Raw genomic sequence first — 24,560 nt, 5'->3', positions numbered from 1 at the left:
ATCAATAAACAAGCATCTGCAATGCAATAGGTCTCGCATCTGCAAGAGTTTGAGCTATTGGCATTGTAAATGACAATGCCTTTTATTTAAGTGTTTTGAAAACCTGTAAGCGGCGCGTAAACACACACTTTGTACTTATAGTCCTTGCTTGCGAGAAGCAAGGCTGTCAGTAACTGCGCCTCTTTTACTGCCAGCCTTGCTTCTCGTAAGCAACGACTATAAGTACAAAGTGCGTGTTTACGCACCACTTGCAGTTTTCAAAACATACAAATAAAAGGCATTGTCATTTACAATGCCAATAGCTCAGACATTCGCAAATGAGAGACCTATTGCATTGCAAATGCTTGTTTGTTTAGACATGGGTGCGTATGGAGTATCAAAGGGAGATTGCCACCCATTGGGAGAACACCAAGAGTTCCAACTTGTGTGCACATATCCTTGGTTTGTGTGTGTATGTGTGGGGAGACCACTCTTTCATCACCTGAGGGTACATGACAAATTGCCCCTTCAGTGTGGAATCTTTAGGTGGGGTATGACCATCAGATGTGTGCTGTCAGGTTGATAGGTCTGCTAATGCACGCGAGCCTTGAGAATCCAGGAGTGTTTCGAATGTTGAACTAAGGAGGAGCTCACGAAAGACTACAGGGTAACTACTAAGCCACCCTCCCGTCATATCTCACCGCTCAAGTGAACGGATATGTCAGATTCCTGAAGGGGCGTAGCTATAAATATTGCATCAAGGGCATGGGCATGGGCACGAGAGGCCACGATACCCCAATTATGTAACCACTAAAATTAAATTGGGAACTGTTTTTAGAACTTCTTTTAAAATATACCTGTTTTATCAGTTTTTACGGTCATCTGTTCTGACACTGCGGTGTCCGCCTGTTAGAGCGGGCCCGCTGTGCTTTTGGGTCAGCGCTCTAGTTTCTTCTTCCTTGGGTATAAAAATCACGGTGGCGTGACCACGCAGAGGGCGCGCTGGTGGCGCGCTGAAGGTGCGCCAAAGGCATGCCCATCCGTGCACCGGTCGCACACAGCGCCAGCCATGCTGCCTGATTTGGAATTAATAATTTAATAATGCGGCCAACGTCGGTTATCGATATACGAGCAAACTACTACGGGCCATAGGTGAGATGGGAGGTGCGGCCGGAGAGTACAAACCGGCAGAGATGGTTGGACCGGTAGCGGACGTAGCAAGAGGGAATACCCTTATGTGTGGCCTGCTCAATGTTAGATCCTTGCCAAAGCACTATTTGGAGATCCAAATATTGCTGGAAACACATGATATGGATGCTCTTTTTATGACTGAGACATGGACGCACCCTGGGTCCGATCTAGAGCTGGGGCTGACTTGCCCACCGGGATATAAAGCATTTCATAAGCCACGACTGAGCGGTAGAGGAGGCGGGGTTGGGATTATTTTTAAAGAGAAATGGGACATCACCTCAAGGGATATTGATGAGGTGGAGGGCACTGAACTACTAGGATTTGTGCTCAAAGACCTTAAAGGACATGCGCTGACAAGCATAGTTTGTTATAGGCCTCCTGGGGCAGCCAGTTCACAACATCAGCAGGAGTTAACTGATGTTTTCAGTAATATGGCGCTTACCCACACTAGCCTACTGATTTTGGGGAACTTTAATTTGTGGCCTAATGGAAGCTTGGACTCAGGCTATAAAAGTCTCCTCCCGACCTGTGAGAACCTAAATCTGCAACAATGGGTCATAGAGTCAACGCATAGGGAAGGCCATGTATTGGACTTAATTTTCTCCTGAAAAAATGGCATAGGAATGGAAAATGTCCTGCCTGTGGGCTGGTCTGACCATTTGTATACAAATAAAGGGACAGGAGGAGAGTAGGAGGTCCAGCACAAAGGCCCCAGGGTCAAGATTCAAAAATAGGATTATGCTGTTCCTCAATGTCAGTGTATAAGAGTCAGGGAGCGAGGAACCAACTATACCCCAGCCAGGATTTAGAGTTGGGAATTCATATATTGGATTGTAATGCCCTCACACACCCTTTCGGGTGTCATGCTTCATCATCTAGGCTGCTCCTCGTCGGGCCGGCGGTGCAATACCCAACGGCCACCGGGACCCGGTAGGAGTGGGTAGGTCGTAGCCGATGCACAATAAGCTGAACCTCAGGTATACATAGGAGCAAAGCCTTATGCGTGACCTACCGGGTACTGTTGAAGCCTGGTTAGTCTACAGAATTGAGTAGATCCATGTCCAAACAGGTATACTAATAATAAGACATTAGTTGTGAGGAAAATTCCATGTCACAAATTTTAGTGTAGATAGTCTCACCTCTCCGGTCCTGAAGAATCGCAAGTAGAATACACTTAGAGCGAGAAACATGTTGACCTGCGTTTTTTCAATAAGGACACTCTAATCCGAGACATTAAGCTTGGGTGAGAGCCTTGTTGTTTGCTTTTACTTAGGGTAGGAGACCCCCAGAATAAAGTTTGTCTTTCTAGGTACTCTGAACCCTATTTTAATCACCTTCCTACATCTACACAGTTCTGGCCCCACACCCGCACTTCACCATACGGGTATTGGATAAAAGACCTCTGATAAAGTGCCCATACTACAGGGAGCCCGTTGGGTATTGCACCGCCGGCCCGACGAGGAGCAGCCCAGATGATGAAGCATGACACCTGAAAGGGTGTGTGAGTGCATTACAATCCAATATATGGATTCCCAGCTCTAAACCCTGGCTGGGGTATAGTTGGTTCCGGTCTCCCTGACTCTTATACACTGACATTGAGGAACAGCATAATCCTATTTTTGAATCTGATCTGACCATTATCTGATTAAATTCCGGCTGTATGACCCTAGGGTGAACATCTCAACCAATAATGTGACAAAGAACTATCAAGGTAGGGACTGGAATGGATTTTTAGAAAGGGCAATATTATCCCCTGTACTCCTCACTAATGGATCTGTTGATGCACACAAACAGGTGGATGAGAATTATGCTTTTTTCTGTGACCAGAGTAGCACTAGGTTTGATCAGATATCCCCTCTGAAAAACGTTTAAAAAATCAGGTAGAACCTCAACCCCGTGGTACAACGAAAAACTAAGAAATTTGAAAAAGGGCTGTAAGCAGGCTGAGCGGAAGTGGAGGAAGGCCTATGTAGATGAGGAAAAAAACGCCTGGAAGGCGACAAAAGCTAACTATAAGAAAGAAATTTCCATAGCAAAAGCGGAGTACTTTGCAGATACCATTCTGAAGTCACCCAATAGTACTAGGAGTATCTTCAAAATAGTGAATGACATCGCCAATCCTGATTGTACAAAAAATGAGATTCATCCTACACAAGATCTCTGTGATAGTCTAGCTGCTTTCTCTGAGGATAAGATTAGTAAAATCATCAATGGGCTGCAAGTGGGGAATACAGGTAACAAAGAGGCCAGGAGACCATCACCAAATCAGGAGGAGGAGCAGGTAGGGATGGTTCATTCCGGCACTCTAGGTCATTTCGAGATACCTTCCGAGGAGGATTTCAACAAAGTAGCCCTTAGTGTCTCCTCGGGCTCTCCTTTGGATCCACTACCACATAATATATGGAAAGGAAATGGCTTAGAACTTTTCCCGATACTCCGACTGATCTGCAGCCAATCTTTGAGTAGTGGGATAGTACCGACCTGCTGGAAACAAGCAATAGTAACACCACTTTTGAAAAAAGCCACACTTGATCCAGCATGCCCCAAAAATTATAGACCCCTTTCCCTTCTACCCTACCCGGTGAAGATCAAAGAGCGACTGGTTAGTAGGGCACTCTCCCAGTTTTTAGAAGCTAACAACAAACTAGAGAACGTGCAATTCGGCTTCCGTCCAGGACACGGGACAGAGACTGCCTTAGTGACCGCTCTGGACAATCTTCGAATGCGATCCGGTTGACCACGAGGTCTTACTGGCTAAGCTTGCAGGAGTTGGGTTGGAGGGTACTGCATTCAAGTGGTTTCAGTCTTACTTGGCTAACAGACGACAGGCAGTAGTTCTTCCCCCCCTACCAATCAGAATTCACCAATATCCAGTATGGGGTCCCTCAGGGGTCCGCGGTTAGCCCAATTTTGTTCAGTGCATGTATAAGCCCGCTGATTGCTGTTATTAAGTCACATATTATTGATCTTGTTAACTATGCAGATGACACACAGCTAATCTTGTCATTGGATGGAAACAACTCCATATCAATGGAAAATGTCCATGCCTGTATGCAGGACACTGCACAATGGTTAAAAAATAACTATTTACAATTCAATGGCGATAAGACAGAGATCTTGTGCTGTGCAGCTGGGAAAGTTCCGTCTGTACTTCCAATGGGGTTCTGGCCTATTTCTACGGCTGCACCACTGGTACCCTCTGAGACGGTGCGTAACCTGGGAGTTAGTCTCGATAACAAGTTGAGTCTAGAGACTCAAGTGAACAAAACGGTCGGGAGCTGCTTCTCCCTTATTAGAGTGCTTCGGAAGGTTCTTCCGCTTTTGCCAACACAGGCCAGAGCACTGATAGTTAGGAGTGTCATCCTGAGCTGACTGTACTATTGCAACGCTTTGCTGCTGGAGTCCCCAAGGTATTAGACTAGGAGACTCCAGAGGATCCAGATAATGGTGACCAAGCTAGCTCTAGCGAGACCACGACGCTCATCAGCTTCTCAGGCCCTTTGGGAGCTCCACTGGCTTCCAGTACTACAGAGGATACAATAATTTAAGTCACTCTGTATTGTTTTTAAAGCCCTGCACGGCCTTGGGCCCAAACCATTGCAGAACAAATTTGAATGGTATGCCCCCTCCCGCAGTTGCCATTCCTACTTAGCTAAACTGGTGAGAGTGCCCAGGTTCAGAAGAAAAAAATCAGGCGGAAGGGCTTTTAGTATTGCAGCGGCACCGCTCTGGAATAAGCTTCCAACCGACCTTAGACCGATGGAAAACCTGCTGCAGTTTAGGAAGAAATTAAAGACCTGGCTATTTCCCAGAGTATAACGCTAGTTCTTCCATTCTTACTGGAATTTTGTCCCTCTTTTAGCACCTGGGATCGGCAGGGCACACGTAGCTTAGCGTCAGGATACCCGTAGGGTCACAGTGCGTTTTATAAGTTCTGATAACAATAACAAATCATGGATGTTTGGATTTAACAAGAGGGCTGAGGAAGACAATGGGGATGATAAGGGGTGTTTCAACCCACCTAATACATTGTCGCTAGCTCAGAACTGAGCAGCTGCAGAAATATTTATGACTTTATAACTATGCTTTGCCCCTTCTTCCAATGAGAAGTTTTGGTTTGTCTATATTGTCCATATTTTAATCAGCTGCTTGGAATGTTCTAGATACACAATATCAAAGGAAGGGTAATTGTATTTGTCCTTTATGTTTTCCTCGTCATTTACTGCTTTTTTAGAAAGAAGACACTTCAGAGTGAGAGAGCAGAAGAAAATGTGTTTTGTAATTCGTGCACTTGCTTTTCTTTGAATTCTGTTCTGATTCCAGTCTTGTTTACATTCTTACCTGTTATGTTCTGCTTCTCGAGACATGCCTGATTCCAGACTTGTTTACATTCTTACCTGGAGTCTGTTACTGTCTATCCTGTGAGCTAGGAACATCTCTCTGTCTCTGGAGACTTCTTTTCGAATAAACCTGGCGACATTAACTCGAATATCTCCTCGGTCCTACTTCAAATTGGAGCCAGGTGATCTGGCCCCAACCGTTCTGGAGGACCCCGGCAGAGAGGCAACTATTTTAGATTTTCTGCTTTTGAAGTTATACTGGAATTTATCACTGTAGATCCAACCAGTTTGTGACATTATTGTTAGGATTTTGTGCATTATCTATTGAGCACTGCTCTTTGGTGATATTTAAAAGTTATTTCTTTTTGCTCCTTGCTCCCGACTGTCAGGGACATCTGATCCGGCTGTACATCATTCCGCAGCGCTTAATGAATGTTCCTACTGTGAGCCACCCGGCTCAAAAATGTTTGCATGCAACACTCTTTATCTTTCACAAACATCCATTGGTCCAAAGCAAGTGAGTGAGGCATCCAGAACCTACTTTGTTTATGTGCTGCCATTTTAAACATTTACAAGAGCATTTATCTTTTAGTTTTTAATGTTTTTATCCTACTGTTTTACGCCAGTTTCTTCTTAAGAAAGTCCACTTTTTCACTAAAATCAATAAAATTGGTTATAAAAAGAAAAGAAAGACATTTGCTGACATAGTCACGCTTGATCGGCACTAACCATCAGTAAACCAGGTACTTTATTTCAAAATAAGTAATTCATTGTACCTTGTTTCATTTAACTTTCTTCAGGTTTAAAATTGAAAATTGAATCCATCTGTTCCTCTAGTATTCACTACCATGCAGCAGTTTTCTCCTCCTCCTCCCCAAATGATAAATAAACCGGGTGACCAACCTATGAAGTAGACCAAATCGTTAGGATTATTTAATAACTGTAAGGTGGCAATTGATGCTTACTATTTTACATGTTAGGAAATAAGATTTGTTGTTAAATGCCAGTGGCATGGAGGCTCAAGAAATATTTGATACTTTACCTCCTATTGCTCCTGCACAAGTTGACTTTGCTCAAAATTATGCTTAATTTACAGGGGTTCTGACGAGACCTAAATTACACTTTTTAGAAGAAACAGCATGCGGTGATGAAACATTTCAATTTTTATTCAAGGCAACAATTACCATCTGAGAATATAGAGAATTATGTTGCTTTTTTATGCCTTTCAGCAGCAAATTGTGAATTTAGCTTGATCACTGAGCAATATATCCAGGATCAGTTTATAATTCATTGTTACAATAAAAAATCAAGATTGTTTACTCAGACACAGAAATCCACTTTTATCTGAAGTTATCGAAATTGCCGAAGGGATTGAAGGATCCTTCAGATCTTCCAAATTATTGATTGAGGAAAAGGACATACATGGTGATATTGCCATGATTTGCAATAACAACAAATATGAAATGAACAAACCAAAAATGCAAAGGAAAGTCCTATGGAAAAATGTTTAAGATGTGGTGGTGGATTACACTTAAATTAAGTCACCGTGTTCATGAATGACTAGAGTGTTTTAAATGTGAAAAAGTGGGACACTTTGGTAGTGTTTTTAAATTGTTACATAATATAAATTCCATTCACTAAATCAATGTGAAAACCAAAATGACAAAAATTAATAAAGCAATACTATTATAGTTGTTGACAGTGATGTTCAAAAGGCTCCGCCACTTCACAACAGTACTTTTTTAATGTATATGAATCCTAGTAAACCTCCTAACTGTGACATCATGAATGACAGAATCAAAACTGTAATGTTGGTTGATTATCGATTACCATTTATGCTTATATCTGATGTATATTTCAAGAAACATTGAAAAGACAGAAATTTTGAATAAACTGACAGTAAAGAATATGGTTATGGAAAGTTCATCCATAGGCCTTTGGAATATTTTGTTGCTGCCTTTACATATAAGGGTTGTACGATTTCTGGTAAAATATATATATATTTTTTTAATGTATTTATTGATTTTTATGAGAAGCATCAAACATAAGGTTTACAATCATTACAGGCGCATTTATCCACTTTCTGGAATTACAAGAATCTGTTACAAAGGTGTCATGTACAATGCAGTATAAATCAGTACTTTTTGTAACATTAATTCTTGAACATAAGACAGAAGGAGCGACAGAGTGGAACGTGCATTACATCTTCGCCGTTGATAGGTATCCACGTTACAAATTACTATATACAACAGGAATCCAAGCTTACAACAGGTTATCAGAGCAAAATCTATTCATGACTCAGCTGTTAACTCGGTGTAGTGTAGCCTGGCAAGTAGTATGAAATGTACACTACATGCACAGTGTTTGTGCCTTTAAATGGTATGGCCATTACAGACCAGTTCCTCGATTTTGGGTAAAATATATGTAGCTAAGAATCGACAGCATGTATTAGGGTACAAACTCCAAGGCAATCTTGTAAAGATTTTGGATCCATCAGCTGATTTGCTCAATTTCTCCATGTACATAATACAAGGTATTCAGGATGTAATTTATTCGTTACATAAATGTCTTTTCAAAAGTATTGGGAAAGGTCAATGGATTTACCCAAAAGGGAAGTGGGTCCAAATAAATTGGCATTGATAGAAGGACACCCAGAATCATTCACAAAGGCGTTGGTAGAGGCCAAATCTCCCACTAGGCCTAATAAATCCATAGTGGATAATAATTCAAAAACGCATTTGGTTCAGCTAATCTCGCCAATTGGGGAAAAAGCTTCTCTTTTTGAAGACTATATGCTGCCCGACATTGAAGTTGCTATTGCTTCTAATACGGCTAGATTATTTAGTGCATCCTCTGGCACTTTGTCATCTCAGCTCCCTGTGGAAAATACAATTAGTACCCCCTCAGGCCCCCTCCTAAGTTGCAGCTTTTTATCAGTACTCCCAGTGGAAATTCTACAACTAACTTAAGGATGTCTAACTCTCCAGATTTATGCCAGAGTTCACATTCTTATTGTAATACCTATTGTGGTAAGGATTTGTTGTCTGAATCACTTTGTTGCTTAGAAAGAAACCTGTCTTTGATCTTGCCACCAATGGAAAAATTGGTGAACAATTCTGATCATATTCTGGCCTTGCTTTTGTTTTTAACAAAGTTTATGATTTGAACAAAAGGACCTTGGCAGAAAAGGACACATCCACTTTTGCCAAAGTTTGTGATGTGGTGAATAAAGGTCAATTTGAGCTTGATCCTCTCAGCCCTTCTCCAAGTGAGCATCATAGGGAGGATGTTGTTCCCATCCACTGTTGTAAGGATTCAACCCCGCAGGCTGGCCCACCTCAGTGCATATTAAAAGACGAAGAGAGGAAGCTCTTTATGTCGAGGCATGGTCCAACACTGAACTTGAATTCTCCCACCTCTAATGAGAGAAATGGAAATAATCTCTTCCCTATTTTTGGAAATAGGGAGGCCCCTGTAGTTGTGCTACCCACAGAGGTGGCAAAGAAGAGTCTGAATAAAGAAGTTTAAAGGTCCGCAAGGAGAAAAAAATCAGCAGAATCAATAAAAAAAAGATCAAGACCGCTCCGTTTTGACATGAACTCTGCTCCGAATGTAGCCCAAAATTCCATACCGTCTATAATTATTGAAAAGGCGGAAGGAGCCCCTACTGAGGATAGAACAAGATTGACTCCCTCCTCTCCACTTTCAGGGCCTTTCTTGGGGTTACAGCTAAACCCTCAAGGAGAAAATGTTCAGAACATACCTGTCTTTTGTCCTGTAATAAAGACCTTCCCCCTTATATTTTGAATTCTTTGGCTGAAATGCTTACTTTTACAGTGGGAGATAATGTTGTGCATAATCCTACTGTGAGGGGGGTATTGTGAATGTTCAGTTTTGTAATATGTTGTCTGTGCCTTTAACTCTAGAATTCCACACCATTTTTGATCAGAAGATGTACCTGAATAGGTCCTTCTTACTGGGTTGAATTTAACATATCCCCAGTCTTAATTTAGGGCAGGGTAGTGATCTTATATTGGTACGAAGTCTCGATCATGGAAGGAACGATGGGGCTAGAATCACTTTTAGCTACGATATCTAATTTTATGATCCTGCATAGCGATTAATTGCATTGCCGTGGTATTGATTTTCTACCATGGTAGGATGAGAAGAATGTTAAAAGCCAGGATAATTATCTCGCTGACTCGCCCCAAGCAGACTTTCCCCCACTTGAGAGGGAAAGCAAATTGCAGATTTTTTTTTTGAAAACGAGGTAGGAGAGTCTCAATGTTCCCCGGGAAAGGGGAACATCCGAACCAGTCCTGAGACGAGGAAGCTGAAAGATGGAGCTGGTTGGCGGGTGTTCTCAATTCAAATGTTCCTAGGGGGCTAAAATGTTAAAATAGCTCTTAGTAATAGTGTCAAATTAATTTCTTGGAATGCATCCGGTATACTGCATATTAATAATAAATTACAACACCTTAAAGGATTGGAAGCCGATATCTTTCCACCTTCGGAACCCAAAAAAAGTGGAGAAGTCTAACGGATTAAAAATTATATGGATACATTTACAAACACACACTTCATGGACTGAGTGGAGGTTGAAGTATCCCTCATATTTGTGTGTAATGGACTATCTCCCCACGTATTGCATATATTTGTGAAGTGCGGTGCATTGGTGTATTTTTGGACTATAAGAAACAGGTTTAAGGTCTGCTTCACTGTTCTCAAACCTGGTCGAAACCCAAATTGTAAATCTGATAGCCCCTGCGTCTCTGCCTCCCAGTTTTCTAGTTTGGGCAATATAACCCTTCCTAAAATCCTTACTGTGCTATTTAGAACTGATATTGTCTGAAAGTAGTGTGGCTGGCTTTTATCACCCTTTTTTAAAAATAGGAATAATAGTGACCTCTTCCCAGGCTTTAACCTGAGGGCCAGTGATTGCACATCTTAGGACATTAGTTATTAAGGGTGGCCAAAACTGTGAAAAAGATTAAAAAATATCCGAAGGGATTCTGTCAGGTCTTGTGGCTTTCTCAGGTGGACAGTTTTTAATTGCTAAAGCGACATCAGAGACCTTGATGGATCTACTCAGTTCCCAGCTGGATGTGGAATTGCTAATACGTCTAGCATCTATAACTTGTGTTAGTGTCTGAGCCTTAGGGCCAAAAATATTTGAGAAGTGGACCACCCTGGAATCACTTGGGATGACACACTCTATTTTTGGGAGGGACTCACCTAGTAGGGTCTGAGAATTTACTATCTGCCAAATGGCTTGGGAATCTTCCAGCTCGCTGGTAACGCTCAGGTCCGCCCAGGCCTTCACCCTTATTTCTATTTTCCTCTTTGAGATGGCTTCTTTATAGATTTTTATGGCCAGCGCTACTCCCAATGTGTCCAGCGGGAGTTTATAGAGAGCACTCATTAGGAGTTTGTGGGATTTAGAACAGGTACTATTTAAACCACCACGTGAGTATCTGCTCTACTAGTAATACTTCTCTCTGGCGGTCTTCTCTGTAAATCACAGCAGCAATGATTATAAATTGTTAAAACCAGTTGGTCACCTCTTCTGTCCTGGAATATTACAGCAGTGCTATCAATGATCTTGCCCGCATCAATAATTTCAAGTCACGGTGCTGGGACTAAACAGCCTCCGTGCTTGCTCCTTCGTCCTGCCAAAGTTTGGACAGAGAAGACCGCCAGAGAGAAGTATTACTAGTAGAGCAGATACTCACGTCTCTACTTTTGACGGACTCTACAGGATACATGTGGATTTAACAACCACCGGATTAGGAGTCAGATCCCCTAACCACGCATATGCTTCAACTTTCAGATTGTGTTTGGAGATCGTTAATGATTATTGAAAGCCTGAAGAAGGTGGTCTATCAGCTTATGCCACCGAAACGCGTCGCTATGCTTTGAGAAGTGCACCTAAGAGACTACCTGGTTCTACTAGAAGAAAGCACATTTGGAAAAGTGTAGAATTTTGGTTATCATGTGTAGTGTCATATACTTGGTGTGCCCCTTTTTGATTCTCCACTTTTTGTGATTTTGATATTCTTATATGTTGTTGGTTTTAAATCATGTTTTAACCAATGCTGATATTCAAAGTGTAGAAATTATACATGCATTATTCTAAAAACTCACTTTTTCTACAAAAAAGATTTTTTACTTATTGAGTTTTGATAAGAGCAATAAAATATATTGTATTTCTCATAACATATTCTTTTTTGTTTCCATTTGAGGTTGATGATGTATTGAGGTGTATGCATGATAGTGTGGACTTGGATGCTTATAATAAACCCAAAGGGAATTTATTGTTGACAGAAGAGTCTTAAAGGTTTTATGTACATTTCTTAAGCTGGATTCAGGTTAGCTGCTACATCTGGGGGGGGTCAATCTCCCATGGCTGCTTTTATGAAGTAGTTTGCACATAATTTGTAATGCTATGTTGCATGGAGAATTTATTCGGTTACTTATTTGGAGGAATATATCTTCAAGTTTCATATTCTTGTACTCTGTTTCTATTCAGTCTATTGTTTTTTTACAATAAATTGGTATTGTATTTTATGTGTTGTATCTGTTTTAGATGTCTTGTGGTCCTCCTTTGAGTGCCAAATCATGAATAAAGAATTGAATTAAATTGTAGCCTAGCTCACCAAAAATGTGGATCATTGTGTCGAGAGTCAAGCGAAGGGAGACTCACCGAAATCTTGATCAAAGCGCAAATCTAATAAACCATCACAACACAATCCATATTTATGAGCATCTCTGTGGTTACGTCAGACCGATATTGGTATTGATATAGTTCCAACCCTGGAAAGAAAATAGAATAAGTAGTACAGTTTCATACTCCATCATACATGAAAGAGCCATGTCCATTAAGATATCATCATGAAAATCTCACATAAGACAACATTGTCCTAAATGGGACTTGGTACATCAAGAGAAACAGAGAGGCATTGACTTCAGCCACAAACTGGAGGAGAAACAAAACACAGATATGGTAGATAGCAGTGGATGCGCCCCAAACCATAGAGTGCCATTAAGACAATCCATTAGCTATCAATTAACTTGATCTCAAGCACCGTTTATGCATACCTAAAGTAACAGCAACAGTACCCCAAGTCTTCACGTGCCATTGAAAATGCCTTTCACTATAAAGTTGCTAGATCTGAAACTCCGTATGCATCTTACTGAACTCACTAAGGAAAGAACAAAACTATATCCAGAACCCATCAGTTAGACCAAAAGGGATTGTACATTCGTTTAACGCAGTACTCAGAAAGAAGGTTTGCCAAAGCATGTGACCCCATATATGGTGAACTTGCCATCCCTAAGAGGGAAGAATATGCCTAGAAAATCTAACCGTTCTCATCAGTAACCACCACTCTTTTAATACTAGCTGTGTGCCAATCAGCTCTAAAGTACAGAAACACAGCAAGTTGCACACGTTGCACAATAAACAAACTAAAAAAACTGTAGCAAACAAAGAAAAGCACAAAAACATAGCCCTACGTGTACTGAAACCAAAAGCTCGATTTCTTTTACTTAAATTGCATTTTTAGTCTCATCGGTTAGGATTTTCATTCATTTCTGATGTATTCCTAATAACCCGTTTTTTAGTTTTTATAATTTCTATGGCCTAAACGTTTCTAGTTTTATTGGGTTTTACTGAGCTTTCACACACCTAAGCTATGTTTGTCTAACTCCATCTGTTCTTTATTTCAGTCCGGGTCTTACTGAATCTGCAGAACGAGGATTGGTCACTTTCAAAGTTATGTGAAGGAATACCGGTGCCATACAGCAGCTGGTAACAACGATTAGACCTTAACTGACTATGAAAGTACCATCTCTCTCTCAGGATTATTTTGGATGTTCTATATAAAAGAGGTTCAGTCGGGAACGTTGGGTGAAACTGTAAGTAAAAGTACAAGGGGATGTGTTAACTGTAGATACTGCTGTTTTTGACAAGTTCTCCTTGGAAACATTATGTACATGATTGAGTAGTTCTGGCCCTGAACTGGAATCAACCTGAAGATATTCAAAAAAATTAGTAAGGCTGAATTAAAAAGGAGCCTCTTGAATGCTAGGATAGCGTCAAGAGACGAGGTTTCAAGTACTAAGATAACTGTTGTATCTTATCCTGAGGTGCCAATTGCAACGTGTATACAGCCATACCTCGTTTTTATGACTAATGTTCAGTATAGATTCTACCTAACCAGACTATGGATGAACACATTACACTATCTTTTTGCTTTCCCAAAAAGGACCAAGTGGTGTGCTAATCTTCCAAATTGCCCATGTGATGGTAGGTCCAAACAAAACACCCTTCATTTTTTTACTTTTTTGTAATTTTTATATGGAAATTAGAAAACATTTTCTACGTCCAATTTTTTAAGATAATTGCCTGTATTCCTATAAAGCTGGTTTTAATTGTTTATGAAATGTGGAAAAAATATCTGTCTGTAATGCAGTAATTTGCTATATAATGTCGGCAACTAAACAAAGGAATGAACTCGCCCACTTAGAAAATCTGAACTACGAAATAATATAAAGTGTATTGTCTTTATATGTACAACTGTATAATGATTATGTGTATTTTAAACATGTTATGATGCTGTTTCTTTTTGGTATTTTTTTTTGGTTACAAATGTTATTGTATTTTATAGTATGCTTTTATGGACATTTTGTATGATCCGAATAAAGCTTGATTTTGATTTGATTTGAGTAGTTCTGTTTCTTCCCTTGTTCCTCCGCGTTTTGTTTTTAGCATTGACATTATCTGGAAGCTTATTTGTACATATTTGAATGTAACTGGATACAAAGTTTCACATACATTGTTTAAAGTAGACAGGCGGATTTGCATGCAAGTTTTAGTACAGGGGAGCTATATTTTTCTGCTTTTCTTTGTTTGCTATAGGTTTTATTTGTGCGTTACACTTTAAGGAGAATGTGCGTATTTTATTGTGTTTCTGCACTTTAGAGCGGATTAGCCCACAGCTATATTGAACAAGTGGTGGTTACTGATGAGAAAGGTTAGATTTTCTAGGAATCACATTCCCTCTTGGGCTGGCGAGTTCGCCATATATTGGGTTATATACTTTGGTAAACCTTCCATCTGAGTGCTGTGTTAAACAAAGCAGAATCCCTTTTGGTCTAACTGATGGGTTCTGGATAGGGTTTTCTTCTTTCCTTAATGATTTCAGTAAGATGCATACAGCGTTTCAGATCTAGCAACTTGATATTGATTGGTATTTTCAATGGCACGTGAAGACTTGGGGTAATGTTGCTTTTACTTTAGAAATGTGTAAATGGTGCTTGAGATCAAGTTAATTGATAGCTACTGGCTTGTCTTAATGGTTCTTTATGGTTTGGTGCTAATCCGCTGCTATCTACCCTATCTGTGTTTTGTTTCTCTTCCAGTTCGTGGCTGAAGTAAATCTTATGTCGTTTCTCTTGATATACCAGCTCCCATTTAGGACAATGTTATCTTAGGTAAGATTTTTATGATGATATCTTAATGGACACGGCTCTTTCATGTACAATGGGGTGTGAAACTGTACTACTTATATTTGTTTCTTTCCAGAGCTGGAACTATACAGATGGAACATCTACTTATGGTGTGAAGTACATATATTTCTCCCCACTTCCAAAAATTGAATCTGATGTAATTTTTGTCAGTAGGGTAAAACTGACTCAAGTGGGTTGAAAGTGTACGGCCTTGGCTCAGTTCATCCAGTTCGTTATTAGGTCCATTCATCCATGCTTTTTGAGCCAACTGGGTCTGAGTAATCATGAACTTCTATTTCAGTCCCTTTTGTTTAGCTACTAAAGTTTTGCTGCAATATTTCGTATACTGTAAGACCGTGTCAACTGATTTACTCTACCAACAAAGGATGCCCTGAATGATTTGGTTGCTGATTTCTGGCCTCAAGCCGCATACAAAAGAGGCAAAAAAATTCTCCCTTATTTTCTTCTCAAGGATCATTCATCCCACTATGTTCTCTATACACCTGCATTAGTCTCTCAAAATAAGCGTTCACTGATTCCTTGGGCTCTTGAAAAGCTCGGTAAATCTTAGGCCAGTTAATCTCCCTCTGGGGAACCTTCGTCTTTAGATGTCTTATAACTTCCTCATACTTGGTCCTAACAATAGGTGACAGAGCATTAGTCCCTGGCACCTATGGTGGTTCCCCTATAGGGCATTCAACAGTTCTCTCACACTCCGCCCATAAATCTTTTGGGTCAGCTGCCTCAAACAACACATCCAAATCTTCCCACAATACCTTCGAAATGGTCACAATTTGCACCATCTGAGTGTAGCATTTTCTCTAAGCTTTGGAAAGAAATTGGTAAAATGGAAAGATCTGTCCAGGACCATGGGACATGTACATATGCTCCTCCTGAAACGTCTTGTAAGGGAAACTCCCTTCTTCTCCAACTACTACTTCTTCCCCCCTCTTCTCCCCATTGCTTTGCCTTGACCCTTTTTTCTTGGACTACAATTATCTGAGTTTCTCTGTGTCACTCCACTCTCTAATGCTTTTGATCAAATCTTTTGCATGCGATGGAAAACCTCTCAACTTCAGCAACCGTAATTCTTTTTCACCCGTATCCATCTTAGCATTCCTCCTCAACTTAATCCGCTGTGTTGATATTTCAACACCACATTCACCCGCCACCTCTTCCATCTGGACATGGGCCTCTTTTGATACGGTCGCTGATTCCTTGCACATATAAATCATTTTGTTTTCTCCATAATACTCTAAGTAATCGATTCCCACATTTCCTTTTCTCAGCTCTTTAAATTCGGTCTTTAACTGACACAAGTTTATTCTCAGTGAGGTTTGACCTGCACCAGGCAAGCTAACTGACAAGACTTTGGTGGTTGTCTGACTCCTTATTTCTCTATTGATCACGTTTCCTCCTTCGTAAGGAATGATAGCCATGCTTCCTGTGCTTGGTGCTGAATCTCCTGGCATATTTGGGACAGGTTGTCTCAGAGCTAAATTAACATAAGTCTTGACTAGGAGGGCAGGAATGATGCTCAGCAAGGGTATGGCATGTATCACAACTGATACAGGTGTCTGGGTAGAGGATGGAACAAGGTGTCTGTGTATAACTTGGAGGTGCATGTGACTCTACTGAGGATCCTGCGGACACTGCATTGTCAGGTAGTACTGGTGCTTCAACATTTGTCGTATCTGTGGTTGGCATAGTATGGGGGTGGTCTAACACTGAGAATCTCTTCTATGAGTGCATCTTCTTCCTCACTTTCTGTATCTGGTTCCTTCTAAGGGATTCCATTTCCTTTTCTAATAGGATATGCTCCCGCTGTTTCGATGACTTCCTCCCTCCACCTTCTCTGCCTGTCCTCTTCCTGCTCCTTTCTCCATGAATGAGCCTTACTACGAATCTTAAATTCAAATTTCTTTCTCTTCTTTAAACTCACTATTTGTTCCCAAAGATTAAGTGCCTGCCTCAAATCGTGTGGATTTAGGTTGGGGTTTTAGATCATATATTCTTCTCCTCAAATTATACATTCAGGCAATGCGGAAGGTTTCACTGAGGGTAAACTGAGGCTCCCCATCTTAAGAGGTAAATTCATACCATTGGTGAAACCTCATGCACGTGTGTAACCCTTTTTCTGCTTCCATTTCCCTAGCTTGGGGACCTTCGGGCAGAAACTTCTCTTCCGTATTTGAATTCTTATCCCTTTCAGACAATGGATTCCCTATTATAACAACAATCGCATGTAGTCCTGGTTCAAATTTCCACTCTTCTCGCACCAATAATCACTCTATTCAGTCCACCAATCACAGCACGTCTCTGTCAAAGGTCACCCTATCACAGTGCTATTTTACCATTCACCAGCCTGTTCAGCACTGCACTGATGCAACACTCTGATTGCTTGAGTCTCCTTCTAATCTTTACTCTGTTTTCCTGCTTTGACTGCACAAAAGTTTTCTAAAGAACAGGAATTCCACCTACTCCTGCACTTTGTGAGCTCTTGACTTGTGAAAGTCACTACTCAGTGTGTCCACTCCCTGTGCACCAAGGAACAAATCACCACTGATCTAGGTTAATACACTTTCACAAGAATATTAAGTTTCTAATTTGGTGCATCTGATAGTGCCTCAATGTACACCTCTCATGCAATCCCTATTGATACATGCGTTGTTGTTCATATGTCAGCCAGCTCGTCTCTCCAGAACCAGGATCAGATTAGGATTGGTCAAATTAAATCTTGAGGCAAACCATCAGGACCATGAAGATACTGTACTTGGTTCTATAGCCAATCAATGTAAGATTATACGTCGGCTCCAATCGGAACCATTACCTCTGCTACCAAATCTGTTGATGAGGAGATCTATCTCAATTACCAACTCAAAGGACGTGCCAACATCTAGGATAGGAAGCAGAGTAGTCCCGATACGGACTTTAGTGCTCCTCGACTGGAACTATCTCTTTTGTTAAAAGGACTCATTCATTGATGCTGAAACATTCTCATAAGAATGACAGACAATTGTTATCTCGTAAGTGCTTTATCTGAGTATTAATTGGCAAGTTATAAGTACAAAGAACGCAGTACAGTTCTAAATTAAATCCAGCAAAGATTCACCTTCTAAGATAGGGAATAGGGGGTTCCCCTTACCAGCAATAGCCACACTCTTGTAGAGGACTTCAGACAACGAGGTTCATACTTTTGACAGGGAGCTATTATTCTCCTGGTTTGGACCAAAAGGGAACATCTTAGAGAAAACATTTTACTGTTGAATACAGTCAATGATTCTCTCAACATTGGGGTACATTAAGATTCACCCATTCTCACGGTTTTAGCTATACGATTAAGCTGATACATTGTTAACATAGATGGGACAGTAAGACCTGTCCTTGATTCAGCGCAGCAAGGAAATTTCTCTGAGAATATTTTCTGCTTATTCAAGCGAAAGTGGACGAGTTTGGTTAAGAAGCAGAATCAACTACAGTCCTCACATGATATCCTGTGATGTTGGGGCAAGGAGGAGGACAGTGTAAACATAAGCTTATGTTAGCACACGCTCAAATCATGCTCTTTTAATTAACAGAAAATCACTGGTATGATATTACAAATGGAAAAGTGCAAGTTTTCCACACAGGAATTGGAGTATCTAGGGAATATTAGATTAGAAAACAAAAATGTTCTCAAGCAGAGTTTGGTGTGTGCCATTGAAATTATGTCTGCACCTGCCAACAACAATCATATGAGATCATATCTTGGATTGCATGAGTGTTATTAAAGGTTTTTAGATATATTTGCCCTATTGCTTCACCATTAAGACACTTCTAAAAAAGGGTGTAAAATGTGTTTGGACTAAAGATAGTCTGCTTTTGAGCATTCATAAACATCATTGTGTTGTATATGTTGATGCTAGTGCTGAGGGTTTAGGAGCACTTTTAAAGCAAACATCACAAGGGTGTGAAAGAACCCTAGCGGTTGCCTGTAGACATTTGTCAAAGGCTGAGTTTAGATATTCCTTCATGGAGAGAGAGGCTTTGCCCTGTTTAAGGGCGGTTGAATATTTTAAAATCTATTTATGGGGGAAAATTTTCACTATAAAAACTGATTATAAACCTTAACTATCATATATCAGCAGTAATGGGATAGGTAAAGCATCTTGTTGCCTGGTGAGAAGATGGTTTATGGTAATTACATTTCAGACACCTGTAATGTTGTTGTTGACTGACTGTACAGATTATTTGAGTTTAATCAGAAACCCTAATCTGATTTAATTCAAGAGTGTATGGTTGCTTCCGCTGATGATGTTATATATTTGTGTAAAGACAGTTTTAGCAAGGAAGATTGGATAGAATGTATCCATCATGATGATGAATTCTTAGAGTCATGGATTTTTCTAGTAAAGGGGTGGCCTCATGAAAAGTTACTGTTTCTTGATTTTTTTTTCACAACACTGTTTATTGGCATTTAACATAGTACAGACCAGGAACGTCCGGTACAGGGGGATGGATTGTTTCCGCTTAAAAAATATATTCATGTCACATAAATGTGTCTACAGACCCGGCTGTAATGCTTTGAATACCCCATTTTAGACTTAATCTTAACATTAAACAATATGCATCTAAGCACCATGCACCCCTTCTTCTTAAACCCCAATCGTCTTCATTAAGTATGAGTCGAAGTCTGTCCCATATCTGTAGATACGTATTCTCACGCTAAAGACCTGTCATCCAATGATCAATGGGAATTAATCAGTGCTTCTAATGGCAGACCTCTATATTCAGCCCACCTCTGCCAGAGTTTTGTATGCTGCTGGTGGCATCTGTGCGCTACAAAAATTGGGATTTCCAGCCCCGTTTTAAAGTCCATGCCTCATTTCCAGACGCCAATACGGGACGGTGCTCTTGCCTTCCACAATCTGACAATGTCCCGCTTAGCCAAAGTGAGCCCCAGAAACAGCAGGTATTGCTTATAGATATTCCCCCAAATACCCTCCGTACAGTGTAAACATTGGAGATCTTGGGAGGTCCCACCCCAGTACCTCCCCCAGGCATCCTAGCACCCCTGGCCAGAAGCGTTTCAGTACCATACAAGACCATGTGGTGTGTAGGAAAGAGCCTTCCCCTCGTTTGCAGTGGAGGCACTGAGGGGATGTAGTTAGTCCGGCTCTCCATAGCTTGAGACGTGTGGAGTATGTCCTGTAAAGGTACTTAAACTATATGAGTCTAAGGTGTGTGGATATAGCTGCCCCCCCCAGGTGACTGTAAGGCTTCGGTCCAATCATCTTCGTCTACGGGTCCTAGATCTGTCCCCCACTTAATCCGTAGTATATCCAGGGTGCTGGGGCTATTTGTGGTTAGGGTTGATCTATTTTTGTAATCTTGTGTTCTACTAGGTCGGCTATGAGTAATGTGCCTTCTAAGGGATTGAATTCTGGGATACCAGAGAGTTTGTGAATATATGGGTGTATGGCGTGACAGAGCTGCAGGTTTTTATAAAATTGACTAGAGTGCAGCGCGAATTCGCCCTGTAAGTCTTGGAATGATTTAAGAACCAACCCTCGTACTATATCGCCAACCATTAAGATCCCAATTTGGTCCCATTGCACAAAACCTTGTAGTTCTGCCATCTGTGAAAATAGACCAACTTTGCGACAATGGGATTTCCTTCATGATTCGTCCCCACCACCCATCCGACGAAGGGATTGTCAACAAACTATGAACACTACCCTAGTTGCAGGTGGAAGTGTCAATGGGGTCGATCTATTGTATAAGTAGGCATATTGGGAAAGATCCCCCCACTGTTTCTTGAAATTTAAGTTTATTGGGAGGTTAATGACACTATTTCTGTTTTTGACAGTTTAGTAATGAAAGAGGAATTTGTGTGGTTCCCCCCCAAAGTTGTCAGTTGTACCATTTTAAAATTAGCTCATTCAGAGCATTTAGGAGATACCTTAACTAAGAAAAAAGTTAGAGGAATATTCTGGTGGCTGTATATGGGCACACAGGGGAAACAGCGTTTACAACGTTGTCATTACATCGCTGTATCATTACAACGCGGTTGTTACAACGACCGCATTGTTAGTACGCGATGCATTTACATCGCAAGTCAATACAATGATTTGCACTAGGGGGCGCCTAGGTATTGGAAATGAATTCCAACACCTTCCCTACTGGAGTAGAAATAGTAATTATTAATATTCCTAAGTCCAGCGCGCCCCATAGTGCAAGTCGTTGTAATGACTTGCGATGTAAATGCAACGCGTACTAACAACACGGTTGTTGTAATGACTGCGTTGTAAAAGCACGCAATGTAATACATCGTGTTGCACTGTACCATATTAACACACAGATATCCAATTTTTAAATGCAATGTTCTACTTGCACTCATTCGGATAAATCCCTCACTACCAGTAAAGTTAAATATTTTCAATCCAGGTTTCTAAGCGGGCCTAGGGAAAAGCCATTGTTACATTTGTCAGGTCTGTATGAATCTTGGTCGAATAGGAAAATGTATGCTTTGGTTGACTACTTTTCTAAATAGGTTGAGATCAAGCAAATTTATCAACCTACTACAGTAATTGTGATTGAATTACTTAATCAATGTTTTATGAGGCATGCGCTGGTCTGGCGAGACATTTTGTGAGGGCTCCAAAAAGTGCTACCAGGCCAGCCTAGATCTACAGTGCATGTGTGCGGGCACACGCGCATGTCGCGCTTTACCGCTATTACTTTCACTTTCGCAGCCGCTTTGATGTTTGATCGCAATCACTTTCGCAGCCGCTTTGATGTTCTCCGTGAGGCTTCAATAGATTGCAGCAGTTAAAACAAGCATTGGCATAGCCAATAGGTCTCGCTTTTGAGACCTTATAAGTTTCTAGTTATGCAACTGTTGCATGGCTAAACACTTATAAGGTCCCAAAGGCGAGACCTATTGGCTATGCCAATGCTTGTTTAAGTTGAAGGGTATACTCCACAAGAAAACTACATTATAGTCCCAAAATATTAACTGACTTGTTGAGAGGTTCAATAAGCTTATCTGCTCAAGCTGGTTTAGTCAATAGAATTGATGGAAATTATTTTTACTCAGAGAAAATAAGGGCTTATCACTTTGCTCCCCATTATGTTTTAGGGATTTTCCTTTTATGATGTTAAAGGGAAGGATCTCTTGCACAGAATGGATTAAGTTGAATTTGACCATCATCAGTCTTAAAGACATGGAGGATAAAGCTAGTGATAATATTAATTTCAAACACTAAAGGTTTGGTTCTCATCTTGATAGTAATATTGATTGTAAGCTGTCATAGTCAATAAAACGTTATTCGACCACGTTATGGCCATAAAAGTACATTTACACTAAAACTAAACCAATAAAACTGTACGGATACATAATAAATAAAAAAGAGGGCAAAGCTACTATTTCATGTACAAATGTTGTTTGACAATTTCTTAGGCCTTATAATATTTGGTTTGTCATGACATAACTACAGTACCGACAAGTCCTAGATAAAATGCATAATATACAATATCAACGCAAAGTTAAAAACAGTACTTCCTAAAAGATTTCATTACTAGTCCCTATTTAGTGCCCAATCAAAATTGTCCTTCGGCATAAGGCCTGTGCTAAGGACCTCACAACTCCATACCTAAAATTGCAAATTTTTAAGAGTACCGGCCTCAGCTTGGATAAAGTGCATTTGGTACAGTACTGGTGCGGAGTTAAAAACAGTGCTTCCTGCAACATTGCATTACCAGTCCCGGCTCAATAGCGAATCAAAGTTTTTCCTTCTGCTTACAGCCTCTGCTAAGAAACTCTCAACCCCATAACATATCATGGGTGATGAAAACATTTGCAAATATATCAAAGCAGGTCTTACTTGTGCAAAGTGGCAATTTTTTAAAAAGAGGTAGGATATATTTTGACTGGTGATCACTTTAAAAGCCACAAAAAAAATAAAATGCAACAGATCTTGGTCCGAAAAATCATCACAAGAGCAAGGCTTTAGGGTCCCTGTCTTAGAGAAACCCTTGGGGACCGAGAGACACTGATAAATATAATTTAACCTAAATCTAATTAAAAGAAAACGATAATGCAAATTTTTGCTAAAAACCACAAAAGGTTGACCTAAAATCCCAGGGCTTAATATCATGTATTGTTTAATAAGTTTGCTATTTTCCATTTTCATCCTCCTCCTAGTTAAAAATTGACTTTTAATATCTTTTACCTCTCCAAGGTGCAACTGTCTAGGGTGCCTAAAAAGCTCAGGGCGCCCTTGTTCCACTAGCTGTTGTGAGATGTAACCTAACCAGGGGAAATCTGTGGCCCTGTCTAGCCTCATACAATCTTCTAAAATAATTTGATTTAAGCAGGGTGTAGGTCTAGACAACATTTTTAGCAACCATATTATGGGGGCCTCTGCTATGCAATCTGAAATGCAACCCTGCCCTAGTTCTTCATGCACGATAAAGGAGGGGGTTCTAGGAGGTACAGCTAGAAGTTTCCGTAGGTATTGATTTTCAGCCCCTTGCAGATAATTGACCTCCTTATAGCCCCCTACCTCACTACCATACTTTGCCATAGGGACACATTTCTCATTGTATACCTTCAATAGTGGCCGTAATGGTTTGCTACCCAATCTCCTGGCAAAATCCATTGTAGCTCCTGCTGCTCAAGATAAGGTATTTTTCTTAAGTGTACGCTGGGCCACCCAGGACCCCTTTTCGTTAAATAAAAGGCCCAGATATGGAAAAGTTGCGACATTGGTCCATTCCCCACCTTTACATATAAGCATAAGCTTATCGCGCTTTAGATTACCGGAAGACATTATATGGGATTTTGAAAAAGTGATGAAAAGGTTGAGTGCAACCATAAAATCAATAAAAGTGTTTACAAGACATTTCAGCCCTATTGGTGTCCTAGCAAGTAAAAATGCATTGTCAGCATATAAAAGGGCAGGGATGGGTTTAGAGCCTACTCTAGGGGTATCTTTGCTGGCAGTGGATAGCACGTCCTCCAGATTATTAATATATAGTGTGAATAAGACCAGAGCCAAAATACATCCCTGCCTCACCGCCCTTTTGACCTCCCATGATTTTGTAAGGGAGATATTTCCGTTGTATCTAGCAGAGGCAGTTAGATTAAGGTGAGACCAGTGCAGGAAGGCCACCAGGTCAGCATCCATGCCTACTTCTAGCAGTAGAGGCCATGGTTTAGACCTATTCACTCTATCAAAGGCCGACGTTAAGTCCATGAATGCCATAAACATACATCCCTTTTTGGCAAGTGTATATTTGCCGGTCATCATAAGTAGGCTCATACATTGGTCCACTGTGCCCATGCCTTTTCTGAAACCAAATTGCAGATCTGATATCACATTGCTGGCTTCTAGTCAATTGCTTAGGCGATCTATTATCACCTTCCCCATAATTTTGGCTGCCAAATCTAATAAAGAGATTGGGCGATAACATGCAGGATCATCCCTGGCGCCCTTTTTATAGATAGGTAAAATCACCACCATGGACCATGATGGAGGTTGGGAAACCATTGTTGTA

The 24,560-nt window shown here is 40.6% G+C and overlaps 1 long non-coding RNA gene across 1 annotated transcript in view; it reads right to left on the bottom strand.

The window, feature by feature from the left end:
• Positions 1 to 24,560, bottom strand: part of LOC146867200 (uncharacterized) — a 79,447-nt gene that overhangs the window by 14,542 nt on the left and 40,345 nt on the right. The window contains exon 3 of the long non-coding RNA XR_014961096.1: positions 6,287 to 6,413. This is a non-coding gene — a long non-coding RNA (uncharacterized LOC146867200). The remainder of the gene's footprint in view (positions 1 to 6,286; positions 6,414 to 24,560) is intronic.

The sequence above is a fragment of the Triturus cristatus genome, chromosome 1_2 (genome assembly GCF_964204655.1).
Source record: "Triturus cristatus chromosome 1_2, aTriCri1.1, whole genome shotgun sequence".
Classification (NCBI taxonomy): domain Eukaryota; kingdom Metazoa; phylum Chordata; class Amphibia; order Caudata; family Salamandridae; genus Triturus; species Triturus cristatus.
The sequence above is the reverse complement of the archived record's forward strand: the minus strand, read 5'-3'. Positions and strand labels throughout refer to the sequence as shown.